Here is a 16,063-nt window from a genome sequence, read left to right on the forward strand (position 1 = left end):
TCTAACATACTTTGGACATGTTGTGAGGAGAGACCGGTCCTTAGAGAGGGACATCATGCTTGGGAGAGTGGAGGGACAGCGCAGGAGAGGAGGGCCCTTTATGAGGTGGGTTGATTCAGTGACTGGGCTAATTGGGATGGGAGTGTCAGAGACAGTGCGATTGGCACAGGAAAGAGCAGAGTTTAGGGCTGTTTGTACATAGGGTCGCTATGAGTTGCAAGCGACTCAATGGCACATAACAAAACAACAACATTTTATTCTACTTTATTGTACTGTACAATATGCTACTCTAAGCTACTGTACTCTATTCTATTCTATTCTAATCTATTCTATTCTATTCTTATTCTATTCTTATTCTGTTCTACTCTATTCTATGCTGTCAGGGACCTCTACAGAGTACTGAGAAGCAACAATGTCAGTCTAGAGACTAAGGTGAACTTGAGGACGCTCATGATCTTTGCAATACTTACTATGCATCAGAGACCTGGACAATAACTAAGGGTGACAGAAGAAGAATTCATGCGTTTGTTTAGTGTGCAGGAGAAGAGTCTTGAACATGCCATGGGCCACTGAGAAAACAAATAAGTCTGTCTTGGAGAGGGTAAAACCAAGTTTCTTCTTGAAAGCTAGGATTTTAAACTTCTGTCTCACATACTTGGTGCGCATGGCCAGGAAGGACCAGTCCTTGAAGGAGGACATCATGCTTGGGAGGGTGGAGCAACAGTGCAAGAGACGAAGATCCTCGATGAGATTAATTGAATCAGTGACCAGAGTAATGGGGGTAGGTGTGTCAGAGTAACACCATCCTGGCTTTGCTTGTGGATGGTGCTCCTATGTCACCTCTCCACTCCCCTGGTGTGTTACTCTCTATCCAGCTTGTTCTTTTATATTTCAGAAGTAATTAAGTCAAGAACCCAACCAATTCATATGTAATCTGATAAAAATAATAAGGTAACCTTTTCTAAACAGAACTCATTGCGAAATAGAATGAAGATTAAAACATATTTTAGGGGGGACAGAATTAATTCGGTAACACTTTGGTTAAGAAAAATCCATTATCTATGATCATTACTCAATTTCAAATTGTCTTTCACTTACTCCTATAATTCTATGTGTTCTAGATTTAAGGAAATAATCTAGTTGATGAATGTGGGTAAGTGAGCTTTGAAATCAATAGTATCTGAATTATATAAATATTTAAAAGTTATCCTGAAGATTCTTAGCACACATGGTCCTTATAAACTATATTCTTCTAAAAGGAGGATGTATTTTAGAACATACATTTTCTTGATTTCAAACTAGGGTTTTGAGTATGTAAAACACACACTACATGCTATACCTTCATTTGGAGGACAGAGTGACAACACACTGTGTTTTATAATTCAGTTTTCTCTGTGATGCCACATTAAAGTAGAAGTTGTTTCATTAATTATAGTAACAATTTATGGATAACAAATGCAAAAAGACACTCCATAATTAAGCTAAAATCTATTTCAGTAGAAAATATATTCCATAATAACATGTGATTATATGAGTTGTTGTGGTTGTTATGTGCCATTGAGTCGCTTCTGACTCATAGTGACCCTATGTACAACAGCTCTAAACTCCGCTCTGTCCTTTGCCAATCTCATTATCTCCGACACACTCATCCTGATTGACCGAGTCACCAAATCAATCCACCTCACAGAGGGCCTTCCCCTCCTGCGCCTGCCCTCCACCCTCCCAAGCATGATGTCCTTCTCCAAGGACTGATTTCTCCTTACAACATGATCGAAGCATGTCAGCCGAAGCCTCAGAATCCTTGCCTCTAAGGAGCAGCCTGGTTTAACCCTCTCCAAGATGAATCTGTTCATTTTTTTACCAGTCCATGGTACCCTCAATACTCTTCTCCAACACCAAAGCTCAAAAGCATCAATTCTCCTTCTATCCACCCTGGTCATTTTCCAGCTCTCTGGTGCATAACAAGTGATACGCACCTTAGTCTCCAGAGATACACCATCGCTTTTCAGTACTTTAGAGAGGTCCCTAACACCAGACTTTCCCATCTCAATACGTCTTTTAATTTCCTGGCTGCTGGTGACAAGAGTGTTGATTGTGGAGCCAAGCAGACTAAAGCTGTGAACAATCCCAATCTCTTCACCATCCATCGTGATGTTGCCAATTGGTCCAGTGGTGAGAATCTTTGTCTTCTTGACATTGAGCCTCAATCCATATTGGAGGTTGCAGTCCTTGACCCTATGCAGCAAGTGCTTCAGTTTCTCCTCAGTTTCAGCAAGCAGGGTTGTGTCATCTGCATAACACAGATTGTTACTTGATCTTCTACCAATCCTGATGTCGCATTTCTCCTCATAGAGCCCAGCCTCCCGGATGATATTTCTGTATACAGGTTGAAAAGGTATGGAGACAGAACACATCCCTGGCATACGCCCTTCCCAATTTTGAACCATGCAGTGTTTCCTTGCTCTGTTTTGATGACTGTCTCTTGGTTCAAGTATAGGTTTTGCATTAGCACGATCAAGTGCTCTGGTACATGACTCTTTTTCTTATCAATATATGTGAATATGGTTTCTATGTAGATTTCTCCATAGGTTCAAGTACAGCATTTGTAAGAAAACAGCAGCAATACCTTCTTTACAATAACATCAAATGAGTAAAATTTAAAATGTACCTCTTGGTTTATGTTTGATATTTTAGTCACTCAACATTAAATCAAAGTTGTCCTTTTGTCAGAATAATAATAAGTCCTGAGTGTTGTTGCACACACAAAAAAGCCACTTTTAAAACTAAAAGAAACCCTTAGACTAAGCCATTGGTAGTTTAGCCAGCCTTTAGATCTCATCTATTTGTTCTGTCTAAACTTTAAGAACTCTGCTTGTATGGCAATTTTTGTCTTAAATAATATGGGAACAACATAAAATATACTCAGTATCTGAGGAAACAGTGCACTTTCAGTTTACCAAATTTTGCCTGTAGTCAAGGAAAGAACAGGAGGATTTTTTTTTAATGCTCCAAATATAAACACAGCAGTTATTCCTGTCAGCAATTGCTATTCAAATGCTTATATGGTCTTCCGATTAAAATCCAAAGCTATTTTTTGCTATCCTTTATAATTTATATGCGTTAACATTTGGAATATCAACAATGTGAAACCAGAAGTTAATGTAGTCTATTTTGTGAATACATTATCTTCCAAACTAATCTAACCTCCAGATTAATCTAATCTTATCAACCAGAATGGTGGTTACTTTGAGGGCATGGGAAGTGGCCAGAAGGATCCCAGGGGGCTCTGGTATGCTGATATTATTATTTTATGGATGTAGGCCTGGATACACATATGTGTCCATGTGTTCATAAATCTGTGTAATTATGTTCTAGTCCCTTCTTTGAATGTATATTTTTTTATTAATCAATTCACCATACATATAACTGTGTTCCTTTGCAGTTGCTTTCTAAAAAGAAAGTAAAATACTACTACAGAAAAATCTGATTTGTTATACAAGTTAGATCATCCTGGGGTATTTACTATTGTAAAAAGCAGTATGTCTTATAGAATAAAAAGTAATAAAGACAATACTATGTTAAATGTCAACTGAATATTATAATATTCTCTTTTTATTTTTAAAATGACTGTCTAGTGACTGGGAAAAAATATCTGGCAATACCATCTCAGACAAGGCTCTCGTTATGAAAGTTTACAGAATGCTATAAGAAAAAGATTAATCATCCAATAGTAAAATGAGCAAAATGCGTGAAAACACTTTTCACAGAGGAAGACATTTGGACGGCCACAGGCACATGAAGAAATGATTAGAATCACTGACAGTAAGAGAGATGCAAATCAAAACCACAGTGAAATACTATCTCAACCCAGCAGCAATGGCAAAGTTTAATATGACAGTAACCAATAAAGGTTGGAGAGGATGTGGAGAGATTGGAATTCTCATATCCTATTGGTGGGATTGTAAAATGGTACCACCATTGGGGAAAGCAGTTTGGTATTTCCTCAAAAGGGTGAACATAGAGATACCATATGGCCCAGCTATTGCACTGCTAGGAGTATACCCTGAGGAAAATACAACCGAGACATAAAGGGAGATTTGTACAATGACGTTCATAGCAGCATTATTCACAATTGTAAGAAAATGGAAAAAAGCCTAAATGTCCATCAATGAATGAGCGGATTAAGAAATTGTGGTACATTCACACCATAGAATACTACACAGCACTCAGGAGCTGTCATTTTGAATAATACTATATAACATAGGAGACGCTAAAGAGCATTTTGCTTATATGGAAAACTACTTCTTAAGACCATTATTGTAAAAATAGAAGGATAACTAGCAAGATGTGGATAAATGTCCAAAAAAGAAGGGATGGGTGCAGGGGAGTAGGATGGGGAAGGGTGGAAAGTAAGGGGTGGCAGAGTTTGGTGGGTGGAGGGAGGGGATTAAGGAATTAGGAAAGATCCTATGGGGATCTGAAAAGACAGAGTAATAGTAGGCATAGATCAGTGATAATTAATTTTATGAGGCAAAATGTATGTGAATGATCATGTGAAAAAATGTGAATAAAAAATAATTAAATAAGAACTTACCTCAAAATAAAATAAAAAAAAAATCTATGGTTGCCAGCCATGAAAACCACCAGTGAAGAAGAATGTTGTGGTTGTTATGAGCTGAAAAGTTGGAACTGACCCATAGATAACCCTCCACTGGGTTTTCTGAAGCTATAAATCCTGCTGGAGGAGGTTACCCACCATTCACCCTCTGAGAGACTGCTGGATATGAACCATGTGCCTTTGGGTTTGTAGCGCAACTTCTTACCATGAGGCCTTCAGAGTTTCATGCTGAAGAATGATATAATTTACCACATGTTGATGTGCTAATTGGAAGGTGGGCAGTTCAAATTCACCAGCTACCTTTTGGGAAAAAAAGAAGGAGCCTGATCCTGTTAGATTTTCAGTCTCTTTAATCCAGTGAATGAGTACTATGAGTCAAAATGGATAACATGACAGTGAGTTCAAGTTTAATACTGCACAAAGTAATTACTGCATTGTCACCTAGTCGATTCTGACTCATAATGGTTCTCCACTGGGTTTTGAAGACTGTAAATCTTAAAGATATCAGACGATCTACTTGCTGAAACTGAATGAAGCACTTTCTGCAGAAGATCAAGGACAGCAGCCTTCAAGTGGATTGAGGCTCTCTCTATATCAAGAAAACAAAAATTCCCACCACTGGACCAATTGGCAGCATCATGACAGATGTTGAAGAGACTGATATTCTTAATAGCTTTAGTTTGCTTGGCTCCACAATCAACACTGTTGGCACCTGCAGTCAGGAAATGAAAAGATATATTGCAATGGGAAAGTCTGCTATTAGAGACCTCTCCAAAGTACTAAAGAGCAATGATGTAACTCTGGAGACTAAAGTGTGTCTGATACAGGTCTTTGTATCACTTGCTATGTATCAGAGAGCTAGACAATGACTAGGGAGAATAGGAGAATTGATGTCTTTGAGCTGTGGTGTTGGAGAAGAGTATTGAATATATCATGGACTGCTAAGAAAATTAACAGTTTCGTCTTGGAGAAAGTTGAACCAGGCTACTCCTTGGAGGCAAGGATTCTGAAGCTTCGTCTGACATACTTTGGACATGTTGCAAAGAGGGACCAGTCCTTGGAGAGGGACGTCGTGCTTGGGAGGATGGAAGGATAGTGCAAAAGGAAGACCCTTGATGAGATGAATTGATTTAGTGACTGGGGTAATCCGGGTGGGTGTGTCAGAGACAATGAGATTGGCATAGGATAGAGCAGGGTTTAGGGCTGTTGTACATAGGGTCACTATGAGTGGCAGGCAACTCGACAGCACATAACAACCACAACAACATCAGCTGATCTTACTGGAGTTTTTTTTTTTTTTCCTAGAATGGATGGTGGATTTGAACTGTCTACCTTTTAGTTATCATCCCAACATATAATAATCTATATATCATGATACGCCTTATTTTGGATATATTTTCCTTAAAAATGTTACGTGTATGTTGTTGTTTGGTGCTATTGAGCTGACTATGATTCATAGTAACTCTATGAACAACTCTCAACTCTGACTTTTTAAGTACCATCATTGTCATCTCTGCTGTACCAGTTACAATCACTTTGTCAGTCCATTTGTTGAAGCTCTTGCCCTCTTTCATTGACCCTCTGTATTTCCATTCATGATGACTTTTCCTCAGAACTGATACCATCTAACAACATGCCCAAAGGATGTGAGATACAGTTGCACTATCATTGCCTCTCGAGGAGCATCCTGCATGCACTTTAATCATATGTGTTTGTTTTTTGGACATCCATGGGATGTTCAGTACTCATCTCAAACACCACAACTCAAAAGCAGAGATTCTTCTTCTGTGATCCATGTGCATTGTCCAACTTTCAGAAGCATAACAAGTAATAAGACCGTAGCTTGGGTCAGATATGCCTTAGTTTTAAAACTGACATTATAGCTCGTTAGTATTTGAAGTTCTTGACAGCAGACTTTGCAAATGCAATGCATGTTTAATAGCTGGTATCAAGGGTCTTGATTGTGGATTCAAGTAAAGTGAGATTTTTGACATATTTTTACTGATTTTTATATTATTATTAATTTTAATAGACATTTACAGAGGTTTTGGATTTCCATTCATTCATTGCCACACTTTTCTCCCTGCCCACCCCTCCCCACCAGCTCGCTCCCCCCTCCAAAGAGAAAAAGAAAAGAAAAAAAATTCCTTCATTAGTATACAATTCCCACATCCCTTCCTCCCCACCCCCCACCCCGAGTACACTTCTCTATGCAACCTTAATTCTGGATTCCTGTGCTAACCATAATATTTTTTTAAATCTTCAATTGTTATGATGTTGCCCTGTTGCCCTATAGGCCCTGTGTTGAGATGTAATCCAATTTATTCCAATAATTTATTGTCATTAATTATCTACTAAGCTAATTTTTCAATTACTTGTTATTGATTGTTAAAAAAAGTTAGTGAGCTGTGGTATATTCACACAATGGAATACTACGCTGCATTGAAAAACAAGGAACTCATGAAATATTTTGGAGAATGGATGACCTTGAAGGACATTATGCTGAGTGAAATATCTCAGTCACAAAAGGACAAAGACTGCATCGTGCCACTGTTGTAAAACAGGATTGACATCGGGGTAAGGGGGAACTGCATTGAAACAGATGGAGAGAACTGTTTAAAAGGAATATATGATTAGGTATTATTTTCATGGCAAGAGTCCAGAAGCATAGTAAAGTGGACTGGGGAGGGGGGTGTATAACAATGAAACAATTTTTTAAATTTTTTTTTTCTTTTTAAAGAGAAAAGAAAACTCTGGGGAAGGGGTGGGCATGGACCACAGTGTGCAACAATGTTTGCATGGAAGTCCAAAGTCTCCATAAGCTTTCATTCGAATTTCAATTGACAAAAAGAAAAGGGGGAAAAAGTAGGGAGCTCTGTTAGCCTCGTGGCAAGAAGCTGCTCTGCAATCCCAAAGGCACATGATTAAAACCCACCAGCTGCTCCACATTGTCTCTGAAAACCTGCTAGAGAGTAGACTATGGGACCATTCTGACCTGACAGTAAACAACAGAGCTAAATTTGAAGTCTGCTTTTAAAATAGTGACAGAAATGAAAACAACCCAGGAGAGATCTGAAAGATCGGGTAGTGGCGAGCAAGATCCAATCAATAGTGCTTGATTTTATAAAACATAAGGCATGCGAAACAAACTGTGGCTGACTCTGAGAAGAATGGAAATCCCAGAACATTTAATCGTGCTAATGCGAAACCTATACTTGGACCAAGAGGCAGTTGTCAGAACAGAGCTGATCCTCAAGCAGAATTCTGAAGCTATAAATTGCAGAGAGAAAAGTGCTCACCTGTCTCCTGAGGAACAGAACTGCTGGTGGATTTGGAGCAGCACTGAAGTGCCACCTCTGAGTTACCTCCTCAACGCCTTTCAGACCCACAAGAGCAAAAGCATCAGGAAATTCACCATGCCAATAAATAACCAGGGATTCTGGTTCTAGCAATTTCTTTTTCTTGACTAAAATAAACCTTTAGGGGGTACCTATCAGATCTTCTAAAATTGCCTGTTTACATCTACAACTCTTTTTAGGACAATTCACCTACTGTAGCAACCCGTTTGCTCCCCAGCAAAGGTATAGAACACATTTTGCTCACCCCACATTAGCAAACACACAGAAGAGCAAATGGAAGACAGAGTAATTCAAGTGAAGTGGGAATTTGGAGCAGTTGTCTAGATTGTTCAGTTCCAGCTCTGGGCTCAGCTACCATTCGCTGTAAACCTGATGCCTGGTTTCTTTGCTGTGTCATCCCTCTTTAAATCACCCCTCTTAGGGAAGCCAGCCTCTTCGCAGTCCACTACAGAACATGTCTGCCAAGCACCTTCTTAGTCTATAAACCAAACTGCCACCGAAGCATGACTGGATCAGAATTAGACGCTCACATATTCTATCCAGAGAAATCAACAGCTAAATTTTTCTTTCCCCCTCTGTCTCTTCATTTAAAAATACAGATGAAATTTAGCTGCCAGAGAGCATTGCTCAACCCCCACCATGGCAGTGAGTTCATACTGTGTAAATATGGTGATCTTAATAAATAAATACTGAGGCACAGCTGGCGCCAGCAAGATATCGCTGTTAGGTTGCTGCAGCCCTGTTATCACCAGTGGGTGTTGCTAATTATTCTCAGAACTCAGGCTCTGCCATACTAGGGGAAAAGAATGGAGAGGAAAGTCAACAGAGGTTGAAGCAAAAATAAAACATTGTTTCGGTCCAAAGCAAGGGCATTCCATTCTTGTGAGAACCAGAGATACATATAGGGTAGGTATGCAAGTTCCTTTTCTCTGTGAAAATGATTTAACAATGCTATTTATTTCGGCTCTTGATTGCATTCTTACTGATTAAAATTCACACCACTTGTTTGGAAGGGCATGAGGAGGTAACTGGAATGTTCAAAGGACAGTCCTAGGAACCTAAATATCTTAAATGAATGTGTTTGCCAAGAGACAGCATTTTATCTTTTTCCTTTTTTAAAAAATTTCTCTTTTCTATGAGGTATGCTAATGACCTAGCTTTACACATTGCACGCAAAGCAGGTTCATTCTGTGTAACCGTCTGGTGAAGAGAAATTAGTTGATCTTTAGACATGTTGTCACGCAGAAAAGAAGCTGCATATGACTTGCTCCCGTCTTGTTTTGAAAATACTATGAGTAATTTATAATTGCTGACAGCAGGGTAGGTCTGATGACCCCAGCATTCCATTCAGGTAGACTATGCGCTGCCTCAGCAACTTATTGCTACTTCTCCAGTTTTTGACTTTGAGCCCAATGAGCTGCTGGCATTGAGCTGTATTGCTATGTTAAAGAATCAACTCTCCTTTACTGTTCTCAGCAATTTATTACACAATAGTGAGGTCCAAGTTCAAAAACCACAAATTACCGTAAACACAAGTCTGGTTCTGTCCAGGGTTCTCCTCATATTTCTCCTTTCTTAGTCCAGTTCCTCGCAACTCTTCTCCCACAACTCTCAACACTGCCCACCACGGCTGAAGTAAGGCATGCAAGGGCCTTGAAGACTGGTGATCTGTGCTTCCTATCCCTCTGTTGACTCGGGCATTTAAATGGCTGAAGTACATTTATCTATAGTTGTCAACTGCTCTTCGCCAACATCTCCCCCACTCTCAGAGCAGCTGGTGAATTTGAATAACTGTCCTGGTTTTATTTCATAGGCCATAGGAACGTCCTTTTGAGCATTATTTTTCTGTAATGATTTCAGTAAGGCTTCGATTGCTCTGCCAACCCAAAGGCAGATGCCTTGACTTGACCAGCTGCTCCATGATCTTGCAATGTTCCCAGCTTCACTGGGCCGGGGGACGGGGGGGTGGTCAGCTATGCGTTAGGTTCCACAATTATTTAAATATAGTAGACTGGTGGCATAATGGTAACTGTTTGGACTCCTAACCAAAAGTGCTGCAGTTCGAATCCACGAGCTCTATTTTGTGATAGAAATTTACAGTCTGGGAGGCTACTATGAGCTAGAACCAACTTTATGGCAGTGGGATGACTTTTAAGGTCCAAAACGTAGACACTTGCAACACCAAATCCTGTGTAGGATAGAAGCAGGCGAGGAAGCGGTCGTGGTGCCGAGTATGGGTTTTCTGACTTTGTCTGTCGAAGGGGATAGGTAACATCATGGCCTGCAGAGGCTATTTCTACAACTAAAGAAGGTGAAACAATGGAGGGCTCTGATCCCTCCTTGCTCATCTCCTCTACCTCTGGTGCTGTCACTGCCCTCTCAGCCATCACGGGTGTCTGTTGCAATGGCCTTCAGTAGTAGCAGCAGCAGCAGTAGCAATAGCAGAAACGGACTCTATATGGTTTTAATATGGTGCACACAGCATTGCAAATCACAAACATCCTACTTAAGGGAATGCATCATGGATACAGTGAAGCATATCTAAGTGAGTTTATGTGTGTGTGAGCTATTCAAAGTGTAACATTTTTTAATGCACCTATAAAATAAGTGATTGAATACAAAAGTAGTAAAAGCCATTTTAGTAGATGACTTTGGTTTTGAAATTTTATTGAATACAGGAAACAAGGATTTTTACTATATAACATATTTTCTACAAAAAATTCTGCATATTCTGAAAAGGTCTCAAAAATGAGACTGTTAACTTAGTTATTTAATATGTCATTGTTCTTATGTGTCGTGAAGTCACCTGTGACACATAGTGACCCCATTACAGCAGCTCTGAACCTTGCCCTGTCCTGACAGTCTCACTAATTCCCACACATCAACCTCCATTTCCCCAGTTACTGTATCAATTGATCTTATCTGGGGTCTTTTCTCCTGTGTTGTTTGTCCACCCTTCCAAACATGGTGTCCTTCAAGGACTTCTCCTGGCCATAGGCCCAAAGTATGTGAGACAGAGCTTCAAAATCTTAGCTTCCCAGGAGAAACTTGGTTTCACCTTCTCAAAGACAGAATAATTTGCTTTCTTGGCTGTCCTTGATATGTTCAAGACTCTACTCCAGCACCACAACTCAAGGCATTGATTCTTTTTCTGTCATCCTTAGTCATTGTCCAGATCTCTGAAGCATAACAATTAATTGTGAAGGCCATGGCCTGGATTAGGCACACCTTAGTCTCTATACTGACATCAATGTTTTTCAGTGCTCTAGAGAGGGCCCTGACAGCCAATTTTCCCAATGCAATTTGTCTTTTGATTTCCTGGCTGCTGGTGCCAAGAGTGTTGAGTATTGTTTAATATATCAATATAAAATTATTTGACCTAAAATATTAGAGAAATAGAGTATTAGAGGTAAAGTTCAAATTGGAAGTCACTCAAAATGAGAAGAAACAACTTTATAGTATTTTGATAATTGGATATTTATTCAAATATTCAAAATATTCAAAATATGAATGTATAAAAACTAGAAGTTGTAAAAAATGATGTTAGATGCTTGAAGATCAACATTTTAGGCATTAGTGAACCGAGATAGCCTACCATGGGTCATTTTGAATCAGACAATCATATGATCTAGTATGCTTGGAATGAAAAACAAAATAAGAATGATATTAAATTCATAGTGAAAAAGATAATTTTAAGATCTCTTCTAAAGTACAGTGTTGTAATAGGATACTGTTCATATGCCTACGAAGAAGACCTGTTAACACCATTATTATTCAAATATATGCACCAACAACTAAAGTAAAAAATAAAGAAGAGGAAATTGAGAATTTCTATCAATTTTTGAGGTCTAAAAGTGGCCAAACATGCAATTGAGATGTATTATTACTTATTAGTGAATGGCATTCAAATGTTGGAAATAATGAGGCAGAAATGATAGTTGGAAAGCACAGTGTTGTTTACTGAAATCAGACTGGACTTCTAAAGATTACACTTTAATAATTATTTTATTGCAAATACCTTTCTAAGTAATCCAAAAAAGCACCTTTACCCATGGAACTCACCTGTAAAACTACAACAGAATCAGATTGACCACATCTGAGGAAAGAATTGTTGGAGAAGCTCGATGTCAGCAATGAAAATCAGGTCAGGTGCTGACTGGGGAACACATCATGTACTGGTTCAAACTGAAGCTAAAGAAATTAAAACAAATTCAAAAGAACCAAAATATAACCTTTAATCTATTCCACTTGGATTTAAAAATCATCTCCAGAATAGGGTTGAAGCATTGAACACTATGATCAAACATCAGGTGAGTTATAGAATGATATCAAAGATATCATACTTGAACAGAGCAAAATATCATTATAAAGACAGAAGAGCATTGAGAAGCCCAGAAAAATGGGGGGGGGGGAGAGGACATGTAAAAGTAAAAAAGATGAGCAAAAGATTTCAAAGGTCATCTTGAGAAGACAAAGCAAAATAATATAACAGATGTAAACAGAACTGGAGTTCAGATCTGTTGTTCATAAGGTCACTATGAGTTGCACTCAACTTGATGACACCTAACAAGGACAACAACAAAAACAAAAAATCAGATTTGCTTTAAATGGCCGTTAAATCAGTTGTACTCTTGTTACATAATAAAAACTATAATAGTGCACAAATAAATGATATAGTTAGGTGCCTCTTGGTCAGCTATGAGTCATCAAAACTCTTCAACAACAGATCAAAACCTTGCCTTACACTGTGCATCTTAAGGATCCCCACTGCTCTCCAGTCCATTTCACAATTCCTGAATTAATCCATCCCACTGAAAGTCCTCCTGTGTTTATCTGATCCTCTCATTGTTCACACATGACGTCTTTATCAAGGACTAACATGCCCCCAAATATGTGAGATAAACTTATACTATCCTTTCCACAACGGCTCACCCTGGTTTCACTTCCTTCAAGACAGATTTTGGTTTTGGCAGTTCATGGCAGTCTGCCACCACTGTTATTCAACGGCATCTAGTCTTCATGAACAATTGAAAAAATTATTAAAGAAAACAGAATGAATTGGCAATTGCTCTGTAGGAGAAAATTGCATAATGTACTCCAATGTGATTTACAGCCTTGGAAAATCTGGCACACAACAACAACATAAAGTGTATACTAACTTATTGGGTGTCTTCATACACACTTCATCAAGCATATCCACTTTAAGAAAAAGTACTATTTAAAGTCTTTTTGTATATTTTATATTAAATTTTTACCCATATTAGCTTTGCATGTGTATAAACTGTATCTGGTTTTATGCCAATAAATGTTTAAGGTTAAAATTTTAAATATATTGTTTACCCAACTTAGGATAAGATTCTACTCGACTTAGGACAACAATTCAGAAAAGCTACTTGATTGAATTCACTGCAATAGTTGATCCATCAAAGTTCCCTCACATTTGGGAAAATGTCTCCTGGGACCAGAAACTCAATTGGTTTTTTTACTAGGATATATGCAAAACCATACACTTGTTTTTGTCTTATGGAATTAGTGAATTACTAATCTTCTGACTGGGTTTGACAGATCAGTATAAAAAGATGTACAACCCATTTATCTTAAAATAAATCAAAGACATTTTATCTATTAATATCCTTGCTCAGTACATTTGCCTGTTGGACCCTCTTGGATATTGAGTGAATATAGCAAAAATTAAAATTGACAGTTCACTCATCTTCTTTTTATTAGAAAAATAATACACTTTCAAGCAATTTATGGAGATATGGAATTTCACTTACCCTGGAGAGGACTGTAGAAGCAGACGTTAAGGAAGACGTTGAACTGGTAGGAGCACTTCATAGCTTAATCAGCCTTCTCTGTCCAGCTTGTACATCCTAACTCAATAAAGCTGATATTAATTCTATTTAGTGTCCTACCACTTTCTTTCCATTGTGACATTTATTTTATTCCTTGTGTCCTCTCTCGTGGGCTTCTATGGCTTTGGACAACTGTTGTCTTTCTTTTGTTTGTGACCTAAGTACATGCTTACCCTTGGTCATTGTCTCCCACTGTTAAATGTTTTAAATTATAAGGTGAGATGATTTGGAACCAGTTGCAGTTGTGAATTTCGGTGGCACCTCTCTGCCTGCTAAAAGTTTATGAAAGGTCTTCAGGCTACTGGCAAGTCCCTTTTACTTTAATGAAGAGCGCCTTGATAGAGGTGACGAGTAAATTCTGGATCTTTTCTTTACAGAAACTAATGCCGCAAGCAGTGCCTGGTTAGTTAAAACCATCATTTTTTTTTTTTTTTTTATTAGCAAGCTGGTCCTTAATCACTGTGTGTTGTTGTTGTGTGCCATCAAATTGATTGAGACTCATAGTGGCTGTAGGCACAACACCTCTAAACCCTGACCTGTCTAAACTTTGAGGCAGGCTTTCTGTCTGGTTGTGCATATATACTTTTCACTATGTTGAGGAAATTCCCTTCTATTCCAATTTTGCTGAGTGTCTTTATCAGGAAGGCACATTGTATTTTGTCAAATGCCTCTTCCTTATCAATTGCTAAGATATGTTTCTTATTATTTACTTTGTAAGTTACAATACTGTCCTATAGGATTTTCAATATAAAACAAGCTATTTACTTCAATCCCTCTATTATTAGATTTTGTTTTACAAAACAGTTAAAATATACTTCCTGTCAACTAATATTTGTTATGGGTAATTATTCTGTCACCAAATCAATTTTTTTCAACATCACACTTTCAAGAAATTAAATATTTTATATTATAAATAATATATAGCTACTTCCTCTTTTTTCCTCTCGTGAAATTCGTAGCTCCTGCAAACCCAGTCGATGGTTAACTGAGTCAGTTTGGACTCAAGAGCATTGACAGTAAGCTACTGAAAGCAGCTGATGAACCAATGTACTCAGCCCAGTACAGTGGTTTGAGGCAAGTCATTAATGAGATATGCTTATTCAGTTAATATTTCTCATTATTAACAAAATAAAAATAGCAGAAATTAAGTTTACCTACTTAAAAGCTAACACAATATATTCTCAAGAACTTTTAAAGGTCTAGCACTTAAAAGATACTATGACTTTATCACAATGAATTTTAAGATTGAGTACTTACAGCAAGTGGGATTCTGCTTCTGTCTTGTTTGTTTATCAAAATTAAAATTTAAAATGCAGGAGTGGGTCTCCTGAGATGTCTCCAGGAGTTTTCCAGCATCCTTGTTAGGGTGTGGACTGGAATTATCTTACAATTGTCACAGTGAAATGTGTTAGCTATCTAATACATCTGAGACATGGACAAGACTCCCTTGGGTCTCTAATGTGTTTGAAATAGTTCATTAGTAAACACTATTCTGAGGTAAATTCACTCAGAAACTTTCTTTCCCTTTCTCACTTATCCCTGTGGACTTTTCCTTACTCATACAACTGGCAAGACTTGACTGATTTTTCCGCGAGGATAGTTATTTACCTCTATACGGCCCCTTCAGCAAGGTTATAAACTAGCGGGAAAGTTTCCAGACCAACTTCACATAAAAACCTGAAGGTTACCTTGCAATACAAGAGGTTTTTGCCAGAATAGAAAAAGTCTCAGGAGAGAAAAGGCAGTTACGATGAAGCAAAAAATACTATTCCTTGTTAAACAATAAAATAAACAGGGTAAATGCATTATTAACATAAATTATTAATACATTGGTGCTATGTGATATAAAACTCCTTTGCAATTTCAAATGTTAAATTATTTTGTCACATATATTTTTTATAAACATCATGAAAATTTCAGAGGATGATTCATTTGTTTAGAGTTCTTCTTATTACTATAAGCTTATTGCCTTGGAGTTCATTCTGAATCTGTGTCTTTGGACAATTATAACAGATGAAATTCTAAATCAGAAGTAATCATCATCAGAGTTTGAAATGCCCCCAAAATGCAATGCTTTTGAAAAATAATGTAATTAATGCAATGTTCTAATCTGATACAGGACACTCCTGTTTAATAATAAACATATTGTTTAATAGAAAGAAATTATTCCCTATAATTCATACACTTTTTCCTGCTGAGGTCATATGGTCATAACTTAAATCATAACTTAG

This window comes from Elephantulus edwardii, unplaced genomic scaffold (genome assembly GCF_000299155.1).
Source record: "Elephantulus edwardii isolate Elephantulus edwardi_28Jun2011 unplaced genomic scaffold, EleEdw1.0 scaffold00469, whole genome shotgun sequence".
NCBI classification, from domain to species: domain Eukaryota; kingdom Metazoa; phylum Chordata; class Mammalia; order Macroscelidea; family Macroscelididae; genus Elephantulus; species Elephantulus edwardii.